This window comes from Mustela erminea, chromosome X, assembly GCF_009829155.1.
Source record: "Mustela erminea isolate mMusErm1 chromosome X, mMusErm1.Pri, whole genome shotgun sequence".
Taxonomy (NCBI): Eukaryota; Metazoa; Chordata; class Mammalia; order Carnivora; family Mustelidae; genus Mustela; species Mustela erminea.
This window is the reverse complement of record NC_045635.1, coordinates 75,535,768-75,550,929: the sequence shown is the minus strand read 5'-3', so window position 1 is coordinate 75,550,929 and position 15,162 is coordinate 75,535,768. Positions and strand designations below refer to the sequence as shown.

Genomic DNA, 15,162 nt, shown 5'->3' with positions numbered 1-15,162 from the left:
TCAACTCCAGTGCTCTCTGCCCTAGCCACCTGATGAGAGGGCAGCTCATTTAAATGACCCTCGCATTTGCATTATACTGCAAGTGCATTTTCCTTTTCAGTATGTTGTCCCAGAATCTCCTGAAAAACATCACACCAGTTTGTACTGATGAAATAAATTAACCATTCATGCTCTTCCTTCTCTCTCTGTTTTTGTTTTTGTTGTTTTTCTATTTTGGCTTAAGAATTAAAATAGTCCTCTTTTCCCTAACAATTTTTCACTAAAATCTACTCTGGACATTGATGAAGTTCTGGAACCTAGGTGAGGTTCGGTGGGCTGAGGTCCGGAGCCGATGACCAAGAGACATCTTTGGTGCAAAATGGTGTTTCATTAGAGCACGGGGACAGGACTGGTGGGCAGGAACAGCTCCTGCTCTGGGTTGAGAGGGATGGCAGGTTATGTACCCTGCTGTTGGGGGAAGGTGAGGGGAAGGGAGGTTTCAATGGAGTTTTCATATGCTAAAGAGTGCCTACAAGGTGCCAGGATATCGGAGGCCTTGCGGCTTGATCAGTGTTGTCTTTTGGCCAGCCATTCACGTTTCTGCTATCAAGCATCTTTGTTAGTGAGATTTAGGTTTAGAAGAGATTTAACTACATTTATATTCCCTTCTACCTCAGCCTCCCCCAGTGTTTATGGTGGGGAGGGAGACAGCAGGGCTTGAGGAACTGAGTTATTTGCCTCTGGCTATTGATTTGTAAACCAAGGGAGACTCCTGTCTTGCAGGATTGTGATCTCTGCAAGTTAACTATTTGTTTCTCGCTTATGGCAGTCAGGGGTGCCTGAGGAATGTCACACACTTTACCAAGGGGAGCGGGTGGAGAGGGGGTGCAAGGTGCCAGCTTTTGATTTGTCTTCAGCCAGCCTCCTGCTCCCTCATCAGACATAACTCATTTTTAGATATTATTATTCCCATTATCCCTCTTTCCCTCTGTAAGCTCACATAAGGCAGTTAAAACAGTTAGTTTAAAAAAAAAAATCTTGCTCCCTTCCATTGTGCCAGACACTGCACAGGGCACTGAGCATTCAGAAAGGAATTATATCTACTTCCTTCCCTAAAGGAGCTTACACCTCAGGAAAAGCAGTTGCCATCTCTTAGGTAGCTTAATACCATGGGATCATGAAATTGGTCCTCTTTAAGCATTTTAGAGATACGGGGACCCAGAAGAACACATTATCAGAATGCTTTGCTTTTAATTCAGGAGATAAGCATAAACCCAATGTAATAACATAAGGTTTTCATAAATTGAATCAGTATCATTATAACAAGATAAGCTAGAAATAGTCAAGGTTTTTGCTTGACTAGATTTTTTTCTATTTTTTCTATTTTTTTATAATAAGCAGTTTTTTTCAGACTCAGACCAGAAGTCTGTGGGTCTTGAAGACTTCTCTGTACTTGTCAATTTTCTTCATGTCTTTTTGGACTGTTTCCATAACCTCATAAGCTGCTTTTTCTTCTAATAATGGCTCTTGGCCTATTCCCTCCTCTTCTCCTCCAGGGTGGCTATTATTGCCTGGTGCTTCCAGGCAGCCTCATGAGCCAGGTGGCCCTGGTAAGCAAACGTTTCTGTAGGTTTCAGATGCACAACCTTGAGGGCAGCAGAAACCACCATTCACTTTTTATTGTCATAGGGTAGCAGTATCCCAACAAACACCTTGAGGTGGTTCAGGAAAGCCTGACCTTACTTGGTCTTGTGCGGCAGCATGCCTTGCACTGTCTAGCAAAATATGTGGTTATGTGCTTGGAAGTATAAGCAATTCTTATTCCATGCCAGTGCAATGGTTTCACTTATCTCAAAGAAGAGAGTGAAAGAGAATGATATGCTATTCCCACATAATCCAAAGCAGATATTTTTGTTTAAAGATAGCTAGTTTGTATGACTATGAGCCAAACCAAAAGTCACTAGGTCATCAGGAAAATCAAATGAACAATCTTTACAGCTGGTTCTGGATGAAAATATAAATTATGTCACAGCGACTTTTGACACAGTGTATCTTAGGGTAGGAAATTTTTATTTTATACATCTTATTAACCATACTGCCTGATTTTCAATAGCCTTTTATACTTTATTTTTTAAATTTTTATTTAAATTACACGTAGTTAACATACAGTGTAATATTAGTTTCAGGTGTGCAATATAGTGATCCAACACTTCCATACAATACCTGGTGCTTATCACAAGTGCATTCCTTAATCCCCATCACCTATTTAACTCATCTACCACCCACCTCTTATCTATTAAAATATTTGTTAAACTTATTTTTCTTATCTCTTAGCTATCAAGCGCTTTCCTGTTACACTTACTGCTCTTCTATTCCAGAAAAAGAAACATCATATATACTAAAGATTACCAATAAAGAAGTTCTATATATTGAGTACTTTTAGTATTCTCCTAGAAATAATTTGATTTCAAAAGAAGACTTTCGAGGGGCGCCTGGGTGGCTCAGTGGTTTAAGCCACTGCCTCAGGCTCAGGTCATGATCTCAGGGTGCTGGGATCGAGTCCCGCATCGGGCTCTCTGCTCAGCGGGGAGCCTGCTTCCCTCTGTCTCTCTCTGACTGCCTCTCCATCTGCTTGTGATTTCTCTCTGTCAAATAAATAAATAAATAAATAAATAAATAAATAAATAAATAAAATCTTAAAAAAAAAAAAAGACTTTTGAGAAGGTATAATGTTTAACATTGTGTTTTTCCATACCACATCATGCAGCTGGCCATTTTCCCCTTAAGTTAGTTCTGTAATCTTATCAGCCCTGGCTTCTGACCAACAGTTGTTTAGGAAGAAAATCTCTGGGCTTCTGGAACACAAAGCACCTCTGGACCCTAGTGAGCCAGGCTCACCTAGGATACAAATGAGTTGGTGGTTATAAGTCCCCCTTTACTTACTACTGCCTCATAGAAGCACACCATACATATGATGGTCATGTAGAATAAGGACCTGGCCATATCAAAGGAGTCTGAAACACAGTCTCTGCCTTTCATCCCATTACCTTTGGGAGAGGCCATATCAAAACTCAAAGATCTATTGACATATAACCAACTGGCATTCAACCTTTCAAGTTTTTTTTTTTTTAATTCAAATCTATAGTAATAAATATATGTTATATCTTAAATCTTATTTTTTATTTAATTTAATTTTTTCAGTGTTCCAAAATGCATTGTTTATGCACCACACCTAATTCTCCATGCAATATATGCCCTCCACAATACTCATCACCAGGCTCAACACCCCCCCCCACCCCCCAAAACCCTCCATATGTCTTTCAGGGTCCAGTCTCTCATGGTTTGTCTCCCCCTCTGATTTTCCCCAACTCACTTTTCCTATCCATCTCCCAATGTCCTCCGTGTAATTCCTTATGTTCCACAAGTAAGTGAAACCATATGATAATTGATTCTGCTTGACTTATTTCACTCAGCATAATCTCTTCCAGTACTGTTCATGCTGATACAAAAGTTGGGTATTCATCTCTGATGGAGGCATAATACTCCATTGTATATATGGACCATATCTTCTTTATCCATTCATCTGTTGAAAGGCATCTTGATTCTTTCCACAGTTTGGCAACTGTGGCCTTAAAAAAGCAAAAGATCTTAAAGGGCAACTGGTAGAATCAGGTGGTCATGGACATGGGCCAAAGCCCATGGACCCAGTACAGCCACTGCCCAGGACCACCGTGCCAGCAAGGGTACAGAGTCAGAGCCTCCAGTTCCTGGTCCTGGAGCCCCCAGGGTTGTGTGGCTTAAGGCCACCCATTATCACTCCGGTTTTGGCACGGGGGTGCAGGGACAGGCAGGCTCTTTGGGTGACCCCTGAGACGGTGGGTGGCTAGGGACGTGCACTGCCTGTGGGAGGTTGCACAGCTCAGTGGACTTTGCAGAGGAGGAGGCTATGTGTACTGGACCACTCAAAGGGGAGCAGACTGAGGCTTCTCTCTGAGACAGAGGTCTGGATGCAGTCTGCTTTCCACTAAACCTCCAAAAAGACACAAAAATCTGCCTAAGATCCAAAACCTCCAGAGAACAAAGCTTGAAAAACCAGTTTCCACAGAGCCCAGCCCCTTGATAGGAGGCAGGAGGACCCAACCCACAGCAAGACTGACTGAAAAAACAATGCGGCAGTCCCCCCCTCCAGAAAGCCAGCCAAAAGAACAGGAGGCCAACCACAACAGGGTCCCCATAAAAATATAAAATCCCAATATCAGGGGAAAACAATATATTAAGCTCCCGGTATTGGCCTAGAACCTGTTATATATCATAGATACATTTTTTTTTAATTTGTTCTCACTATTCTTGTTCTTTTTAATTTTTTAGCCTACTTAATATTACAGCTAGAGGTTTAATACAACATATTCCATAATAACCTTTTAACTTGAACTGTTTTTCATACATATACCTGTATTTTTCTTTTTTCTTTTCTATTTTATTTGTTTATATATACATATAGATATAAGCTTCAAGATAATCCTCTTTCCCTATTGAATACTACCCCTATATATAAACCAGATTTAATCTCCCTTTAGTTCTGGAAAGTTGAGTCATTTAACAAAGATATCAAGTACACCCAGGAAGAATCAAAATAACTTTCCTCGCCCATATTGAGGATTTATAACCACCCTCCCATCTTTTTCTTCTGTCAGTGTTTCTGTGTATTTGTCTTTGTTCTGGTATTATATAAATCTCATCCTTGAGGTTCATTTTGGATGGGTTCTATGTCTTAGTAAGACATATGAATATCAGAAAGTAGGAGATAAACTATGCAAAAGTTTAAGACCTGCCACATTAGTAAGGCTTCTAGGAGTCCTCTGGTCTTGGATATATTGGAATATTTCTTTCCAAAACAAGAGACAAGTTGCTTCACATTTTACCACTCACCACACACACACACACACACACACACAAATAAGCATAGTGCTTGGTGGATCTTTTTGGTTTGGGAGGCAAAATAAAAGAGTTATGCTGCTCTGACAGATCCACTGGTAATCTAAAGCTTCTGATTTTAACTGGGCTCTAGAAATCAATGGGCTCTCCATCCATTCCAGGCTATAGTGCAGTATGTTACACTACTAAGGCTTTATGAACCAGAGGTCTCAAAGGTATGGGAAGTTTCTGCAGCAGAAAGAAAGCCTCTTCCAGACCACAAAGGGAAGATAATAGCACAGAACACTTTCGTTGAGGAGAAAGGTCTTACCTTACTCTATTCACCATTTAAAAAACAGTTCCTGGTTTAAGAATGGACCTTAGAAGAGATTGTATTGCTCATCGTGAACTGATGATGATTCACATACCCATAAATTTGGATGTATACAGCAGTATATCACAATAAAATGGAAGTAAGCAGATCTGGAAGGAAAAATAAACATTAGGAGAAGATTATTCAGTAATCATTCTCCATGGTATGTAGCCAAATGAATTGAAAAGATGTCCATGTGAAAACTTGCACATGAATGTTTATAGCAGCTTTAATCATAATTGCTAAAACTTGTAAACAATCAGAATGCCCTTCAGTAAATGGATGGATAAATAAACTGTGGTATATCAAGAAAATGGAACATTATTTAGCACTAAAAAGAAATGAATGACCAAGCCACAAAAAGACAGGGAAGAAACTTAATATACATATTACTAAGTGAAAGAAGCCAATCTGAAAATTCTATATACTATATGATTCCAACTATATGGCATATGGAAACAGCAAAACTATGGGGACAGTAATCAGTGGTTGTCAGGGGTTGAGGGAAAAGGAGAAATAAATAGGCAGCGCACAGAGTATTTCTAGGTCAATGAAACTATTTTTATAAAATTATAATGGTGGATACATGTTATTATACATTTGTCCAAACCCACAGACTATACAATACCAAGTGTACTCTAATGTAAACTATGGGTTATAGTAATCTACCAATGTAAGTTCATCAGTTGTAACAAATTTGCCACTCTGGTGCTGGATGTTGATAGTAGGGGAGGCTATGCATATGGGGGAATGTGTGAACATTTGTTATTTCTACTCAATTTTGCTATGAACCTAAAATTCTCTATAAATAAAGTCTATTAAAATTATGAGCAGATATTTCAGATTCTCAAAGTACCTGGTTGTACTGCTTTACCATTTCTCTCTCAAACACACCCATTAGTTTATGAGGAGTTCCTTATGAATAGTTAATGAGGAGGAAAAAACATAGACCTGATTTATAGATGGATTTCCATGGTATGTAAATACCACCTAGAAGAAATGGCTGTGAAAATCGCTGAAGGGAAAGTCTTCCAGTAGGCAGAATATTTGGTAGTATATTGACTTTGCACATCAGTGGAAATAAAGATGGCCTGAAGTATCTACATAAATTTATGAGCAAAGCCTAATGGATTGGTTAGGGATTTAGAAAGACCAGAATTGTGAAATCAGTGACAAGAAAGTCTGGGAGTGGGGAGGCATTTGGACAGACCTCTTCAAATGAGCTAAGAGTATGAAGGCATTCATATCTTATCAAATACCAACTAGGGGGCATCCATGTCAGGGGAGATTCTCAATAATCACATGGACAAGAGGACCTGCTCTTTTGGTTAGTCAGCCTCTTTCCCCAGTCACACATGCTTATTCAATAGACTCATGTACAAAGTATACATGGTGACAGGGGTAGATTCAATAATATAGTTTTTCCATTGCCAGAGCTGGTTTGGCTACCACCAATTCTAAGTGCCCAGCCTGCTCATGGCAGAAGCCAATGTTGACCTCCTAATATGTTATCATTTCTAACAGACCAGCAGGCTATCTGGTGTCAGATTAATATAATTGAGCCCCTCCTCTTATGGAGGAGGCAACACTTTGTCCTTGAAAGTATAGATACATATTCTGGATATGGATTTCCTTTTTCTGCCTGGAAATATTTTACCAGCTCCACTGTTCATGGACTTATAGTATGCCTTTATCAATCACCATGGTATCCCACATGATATTATCTCCAACCAGGGAATACATTTTATAGCAATGGTTTTATACCTACAGAATTCACTGGTTTATTATGTGTCTCATGTGGTCTGCTAAAGATTCATTTGTTATGAAAAATAGGAGAAACAATATGCAATTTTGGTGTGTTGTCCTAAAATGTGCAATATATGCCTTAAATCAGTGGTCAATAAATAGTGCAATTTCTCCCATAGCCAGGAACTAGGTTGTGGGTGGGAGAGGACCATCCTGTTATTAAAGATCATAATATTCTTGAAGAATTTTTGCTTCAATTCCCATAGTCTTGGGCATGGTAGGTTTGGAAATCCGAGTGCACAAGGGAAGAATTCCCACTAGGAAATAAGTTCATAGGTATGATGGGTGGGAAGTAGAAACTACCTCATGACTGTTTTTGACTTGTTCATGCCACTAAACCAGAAGACAAAGAAGGAAATCACTGTATTGGACTAGGCAGTTGATTCTAAATTTAGGGAAGAATTGGTTTTTTACTAGAAGCTGGGACTGAGAGGTTGTGCTTAAGATCCAGGGACTTCACAGTTTGGCAAGGGAATAACAAGAGACACTCTCTTAATACCGCCTTGCCCACTGTCATCATGAACTGAAAACTGCTGCAACCCAGTAAGTGAAGAACCACAGGACTCAGATCCTTCAGGAATAAAGATTTGTTACACTCAACAAGGTAAAGAGTCTCATACATTTAGTTGTTGGCAGAGGGCAAGGGGAGCATAAAATGAAAGAGAAAAGGCAGCCATAGTTAACAGTTTAGTTTCATGAATAGTTACACAGGAGAAAAATGTAACACTATGCTTTATGTTTCTTCCCCCACTACCTCCACCACTATTTTAATGAATAATGTCAATAGTGGCTAATATTTTAGATAATCAAAGTGTATAATCAAAGAGTATAATCAAAGTGACATCACCCTGCAAGGATGCAGACATGAAATTTTCACTCAGAAGGACAAACATAGATGTTGAGGTACAAAAGGGGTGGGCAGTAAGGTATCTTATTTGCCCCTAAAGCTCTACTCTCCACTGCCCTTTAACTGGCTCTGTGCTCAGGGAGCTGACTTACATGGGCTTTACCAATGAGATCCCATGACTTCTGATTCCCAGTTGAGTTCAGGTAATGAGGAACCAGGATAGGAGATCAGAAGAAAGGAGGGAAGTAAGATCAGGGTATTTGTTCCCTGAATAATAAACTCAGGCTGACTGTGACCATGATCAGCTCAAGGTGGTTTCCTCTACACAACTCTAGTTCTAGTCCCTTCAGGCCTAGAAGTGGCTAATTGTTACTAGCTCTAGTTTATTGCAGTACCCCATGTGGTTCTTCTACATCTTCTAGGCAGTGTAGCCTACTCTTTATGGCTGAGTGGGTATGAGCCATCACATGCATATATGGACATATATTGGGGGTAATCAAACTTTGTCCTGTTAGCTGATTGCACTCATCTTTAGAATTGATTGTTAAAGATTTATGCAATTTTATAAAGAACTATTGAGCTTATATTGGATTCTTAAATCTAGAAATTTTGGGCATCAGACAGGAGCAGTGACTAATGGCCATAATACGTCTTTTTAAAAGTTTCAAAATTTGGGATCATATTTATTCTTTTGTTTTTATCTTGTTCTTGTGTACCAAAATATTGAGGTTATTTTCAGTTATACTAGGTCATGAATTTTATTCACCGGTTTCCCTTTTGTTCATTTGTGAAAGATGTAATGAGGTTTTAACTATGATTCTTCACTTTCTATTAAGTTTGTTGTACTGGTAAAATCGTTATCCAAGTGAAAATGTTATAATAAAGGAAAACGCGTTCTTGTGGATTATATCGGAAACTCTAGATAAACTAATCCTGTGAAGTTTGAGATAAGGAGAAACTCTAGATAAACTAATCCTGTGAAGTTTGAGATAAGGATAAGGGATATAGCTTAAAAACAAAATTAGGTAAACTAATTGAATAAAGATTAGAATGTGGAGTAGATGGGTTGAAAATGAGATATACTGATAACTAAATACTTAAGTCAGTGTCTGGTTTTGTAGTACCATACTGTTTTGATCACTACAGCTTTGTAATATAACTTGAAGTCTGGAATTGTGATGCCCCCAGCCTTGCTTGCTTTGCTTTTTCATGGTTGCTTTGGCTATTCAAGGTCATTTGTGTTTCCATACAAATTTTAGGATTATTTTTTCAAGCTCTGTGAAAAATGCTATTGCTATTTTGATAAGGATTCCATTAAATGTGTAGATTGCTTGGGCATTATATTTTAATGATATTTATTCTTCTGATGCCTTAGCATGGAATGTCTTTCCATTTCTTTGTGTCTTCTTCGATTTCTTTTGTCAGTGTTTTACAGTATTCAGAGTACAGGTATTTTACTTCTTTGGCTAGGTTTATTCCTAGGTAGCTAATGGGTTTTGGTGCAATAGTAAATGAGATTGTTCCCTTAATTTTTCTTTCTGCTGTTTCATTATTGACATGTAGAAATGCAATAGATTTTCGTACATTGATTTTGTGTTCTGCTACTTAACTGAATTCATATATCTGTCCTAGCAGTTTTTTTGTGGAGTCTTTCAGGTTTTCTGTTTATAGTATTAGGTCACCTGAATGCAGTGAAAGTTTTACTACTTCTTCACCAATTTGGATGCCATTTTTTCCTTTTAGTTATCTGACTGCTGAACATATGGCTTCCAGTACTATGCTACATAATGGTAGTGACAGTGGACATCCTTGTCTTGTTCCTGACCTTAGAAGAAAAGATTTCATTTTTTCCCCATTTAGGGTGATATTAGTTGTGAGTTTTTCCTATATGGCCTTGATAATATTGAGGCATGCTCCCTCTAACTGTACTTTTTTGAGGGTTTTGTCATGAATGGATACTTTATTTTGTCAAATTCTTTTTCTGCACCTATTGAAGGGATCACATGGTTCTTATTTACTAATGTGATGTCTCACATTGTTTTGTGAATATTGAACCACACTTGCAACCCAAGAATAAATCTTACCTGATCATGATAAATGATTTTTCTTTCTTTTTTTTTTTAAGATTTTATTTATTTATTTGACAGACAGAGATCACAAGTAGGCAGAGAGGCAGACAGAGAGAGAGGAAGGGAAGCAGGCTCCCTGCTGAGCAGAGAGCCTGACGTGGGACTCGATCCCAGGACCCTGAGATCATGACCTGAGCCGAAGGCAGAGGCTTTAACCCACTGAGCCACCCAGGTGCCCGATGAATGATTTTTCTAATGTATTGTTGGATTTGGCTTACTAGCATTTTATTGAGAGTCTTTGTACCCATATTCATCAGGGGTATTGGCCTGTGGTTCTCTTTATTAGTGGAGTTCTTATCTGATTTTGTTATCAGAGTATTGCTGTCCTTATAGAATGGATTTGGATGATTTTCTTCCTTTACTATTTTTTTAAATAGTTTGAGAGGAGTAAGTTTTAACTCTAAGTGTTTGGTATGATGCCATCTGGTCCTGGACTTTTGTTTGTAGGAAGATTTTTGATTACTAATTCAGTATTTTTGCTGGTTATGGGTCTGTTCAGATTTTCTACTTCTTCCTGTTTCAGTTTTGGTCACTTATATATTTCTAGGAATTTATCCATTTCTTCTAGGTTGTCCAATTTGTTGGACATAATGTTCCATAATATTCTCTTACAGTTGTTTGTATTTTTGTGGTCTTGGTTGTTAGTCCTCCTCTCTCATTTGTGATTTTCTTTCTTTTTTTTTTTCTTGATAAGTATGGGTAAAAGATTATCAATTTTATTTTTTTTAAAGAGCCAGATCCTAGGTTCATTGATATGTTCTTTTTTTGTTTGTTTGTTTCTATATTTCCTTTGTTCTGTTCAAGTTTTATTTCTTGTTACTTTTCTAACTCCTTTAGGTGTATAATATTTTCTTATATAGCAGAAAGTTGATGTTAAGTTGATGATAATTTATGTTTAAACCCATTATTTTCTCATTTTTTGCCCACATTTCAGATATGCTATTATATTTTATATCTTTTTTTGTGAGTTCCTTGACTGATTATTTACAGAAATCTTCACCTTACTGCTTTGGTGTTTCCTACTATTATGGCATCAGTTTTTGTCTCTCCTTCCAACTCAAAGTGTCCCTTTTAATATTTCTTTCAGGGTTGATTTAGTGGTCATGATCTCCTTTAGTTTTTGTGTTTGGGAAACTCGTTATCTCTCCTGTTATTCTGAATGATGGCTTTGCTGGATAGAGCATTATGGCTCCAGACTTTTTCCATTCAGCACTTTGAGTATATCATGCCCTTCCCTTCTGGCTTGCAATGATTCTGTTGAGAAATCTCCTGCTAGCCCTTTAGGCTGTCCCTTGTAACTTACTGACTTCTTTTATCTCATTGCTTTTATGATTTCTCTCTGTATCACTGAAGTTTGCAAGTTTAACTATAATATGTATTGGTGTTGGTCTGCTTTTGTTGATTTTGATAGTTCTCTATGTCTACTAGATGTGTTCCATTCCCTATATTAGGTAAAATTTTAACTATTATTTCTTCAAATATTTATCTACCTTCTTTTCCTGCTCTTCTTCTGGTACTCCTATAATATGAATGTTACCATATTAGATGGAGTCACTAAGTTCCCTAAGTCTATTCTTGTTTTGCATAATTTCTCTCTCTTTTGTTCTGATTCATTACCTTCCATTTCTTTGTCTTTTAGGTCATTAATTCATTCCTCTGGTACTTCCAATCTGCTGTTTTTTTACATCAATTGTGTTTCTAATCTCATTTATTGCACTCTTCACCACTGATCCTTTTTTAACTCTTTTATCTCTGTGGTGAGGCTATCCCTGAAATCTTCCATTCTTTTCCAAAGTCCAGTAAATATCCTTATGATCATTGCTTTAATCCTCCATCAGTCATGTTATTTATATCTGTTGCCCTTAGAGCTCTGGCTGTGACCTTACCTTGTTCTTCATTTGGGATAAATATCTCCATTGTGACATTTTTATCTAAGTGTCTACCTTCTTCTGTGTTAGAAAAGCCACTTATGTCTCTTGCTTCTGGAAATAATGACCTTGTGAAAAGGAGGTCATGTACTGCCCAGGGCCTCGTACTTCAGGGAGTGTCTCTGGTGTAGGCTGTGTGTGCTCTGTTGTGCTCTAGCTGGTTTATCCTGCAGGCCAGTCTCCTGCAGGAGCTCTTTTTGCCTGCTATGGGCGGTGTTTGGTCCCTGGTCTGAATGTGGGGAGCTTTAACTATGTGTGTTTTGATCTGCTTGTGAAATAAATCATGTTACTGCCGGGGTGCCTGGGTGGCTCAGTGGGTTAAAGCCTCTGCCTTCAGCTCGGGTCATGATCCCAGGGTCCTGGGATCAAGCCCCACATCAGGCTCTCTGCTCAGCAGGGAGCCTGCTTCCACTCCTCTCTGCCTGCCTCTCTTCCTACTTGTGATCTCTGTCTGTCCAATAAATAAATAAAATCTTAAAAAAACAAAAAACAAAAAAACAAAAACAAAAAAAAACACGTTACTGCCTCCAACTGAACTAAGGACCTGCGAAATTCTCTGGTCAGGAGATGTGGTTTGGGAAGGGGTTTGTTCTAGTCTGGAGGAGGAACTGCCACACTGGAGCTGTGGTAAGCTTTACTGAGAAGGGTAGTTCTACTATAGCACAGAGTATACAGAACAGAGTATGGAGCTTAGTAATAAATTTAGGCAGCCAATGTCTGAGCTGAACAACTTTCTGTAGGTGGCTCTGTGTTCATGCAGAGGGCTGAGGAGATAAATGGTGCTGGCCAGCTCCTTTGTTCCTGGAGAGGTGTCCCCAGGAAAGCTGCCTCTCAATGATAGGCTCTGACAAGAACAAATAATCTCTGCACTTTGTGTCCTAGGCACTCTTTTGTTTGTTGTTTCCATGCTGTCTGTCCCCATTTTTTGCCTGCCTTCTGTCCAAGAACAGCACAGTGCCCTTTAGGTGTTATCCCAGCCAAGCCCACTGACTTTTACAACTCTAGGCTTTAAGCCCCAGTGGTTGTAAGCACTCACAAAATTCATCCCCTCTTGTTTTTCTAGCCAGTGGCTATGGGGAAATGTTTTTCTTATATATTCCCCTGTGTGCTCCTCTATCTCCCTCTCTTTTTTAATCTCACCCTTCTCAGTGATCATGGCTCCCTCCCCTGCACAGCAGCCAGGATTCCTTTATCCCATAAAGCATGTCTATGAACTTTCTATCTTCTTCAATAATGCCTCTTCTCTCCCTTTGGTTCTGTAATTTTCCCCATCAGTCTTCAGGTTGATTTCTGGGATATTTAGGATGATTTCATAGTTATCTAGCCATGCTTGTGGAATGAGGTGAGCCTAGGTTCCTCCTATCTCACTGCCATCTTCCTGTCCCTAAGCTTATTTTAACCATATGCATCAGCAGTCCTGTCATGAAGTTGGGAATGAGATCATACAAAGTTCCTTTTCATTTTTTAAGTTTTTACTTATTTATTTGAGAGAGAGAGCATGAGAGGGGAGAGGTCAGAGGGAGAAGGAGATGCCCTGCTGAGCAGGGAGCCTGATGTGGGACTCGATACCAGGACTCCAGGATCATGACCTGAGCTGAAGGCAGTTGCTTAACCAACTGAGCCACCCAGGCACCCCCAAAGTTCCTTTTCTTTAGTGTAAGATTTGATTGTCTATGATAGTCCTTCACAGAATAAGTGGGGATCTTATGTATTTAAATCTTCAAAGGAAAGGGTATGGCAACAGATAGAAAACCTTAATTTTTAGTATAAACAAAACAGTTTTAGAGATACCCTTTAGAGTTATTTCTGTGAAACAGGATTTTTGCAAAAGTACTACATAATCTGACAACTTCAGTAAAAATAAATAGGTAAATAAAAGCTCTCCTATGTTGTCAGCATTATTGTTTCATGTTCTTTGGTGCAATTCCACAGGAGTCTAAAACTATAAGGGGATAGTCTGAATGATGGGAATGCTGACCTCATTGTCTGTGAGCCTATCACTCAGCAGGATGTACGAATCAAATGCAGAGACTTAAACTATCCAGAATTTTCTCCTTGTATGGATAAAGCCTGGCTTTTACAAAGCCATATTTTCATTAGCTATTCTTAGAGAGTATTACTACTAAAATACTTGATCAAGATTTTTTGAAAAATGAAGTCTATAAATATTTGATGATTTACTATAACCATTTCAAGTGATACAAGTGGTTATTTTAATGGTTAATAAGTTAATTTCTATTTCTGTTTTGTAAATTTCCATAGAGCTATATAGCAGTTTGAATTCTCAGTAAGGTAGGAGACATGGTGACCATTTTGTAGTGTATAAAGTAATTTTATAAATTTCATTCCAGCTCAAATGCAAGGAAAAAATAAGAGATTTACTTTCTACCCATGAGCAACAAGTTGCTAAAAATAATTAGAAAATTTATAATGGCAATATCACTAATAATGTAATCATTCAATTTTAATAAACAGCTTCTGGGAAAAGACATCTAAAATATACTATGTAGAATTCTTGATTGTACCATTCAAAGTAGTAGCTTATTGGAGGGAGTATTACCATATGCAAGCTCTCCTTAAAACAATTCTATGCTTCCTAAGTTTCTGAACACGAAGTCAAACTAGTATCTTATCATTGTTATTAGCCTCCATCACAAAAACTGATCCAACTCCCTCTTATGAATCCTTATTTGAACACTTTACATTCAGAAAATATAATCCCTCAAATAGTATACTGTATATTCAGGATTTTTAAAGCAGTGCAAGTCATATTAATGATGCCAGGCATGTCTATGGAATGTGGTGTTTCTCCGGTTTTAGCAGAGACTTGGTAGGATGTACTAGATTTTCTTTATTTTATCTTGGTTTAAATATTCTTGTTAAATACTGTTACACTGAAAAGAAATAAAAAATTAAAAAAAATATTCTTGTTACATGTTACAAAACTGATGAACCCTGAAAATACTGTTATATTAATGAAATCAGTCACAAAAGACCATATTGTGTATTTCCATTTATATGATATTTTCAGAACAGGATAATCTATAGAGACAAAAAGTAGTCATTAGTCTCTTAGGGCGGGGTAGGATAAAGAGGCTGGGGGTAGTAGGGAGGAGAGGATATGGAGTTTCTTTTTGAGATGATTAAAATGTTTTAGCATTGATTGTAGTTATGATTGCATATATC

At 38.1% G+C, this 15,162-nt stretch overlaps 1 pseudogene; it reads right to left on the bottom strand.

Moving 5' to 3' along the window:
• Nucleotides 1–1,392: 1,392 nt before the first annotated feature.
• LOC116582297 lies at nt 1,393–11,965 on the bottom strand (annotated as a pseudogene).
• Between the last annotated feature and the right edge of the window lie 3,197 nt (nt 11,966–15,162).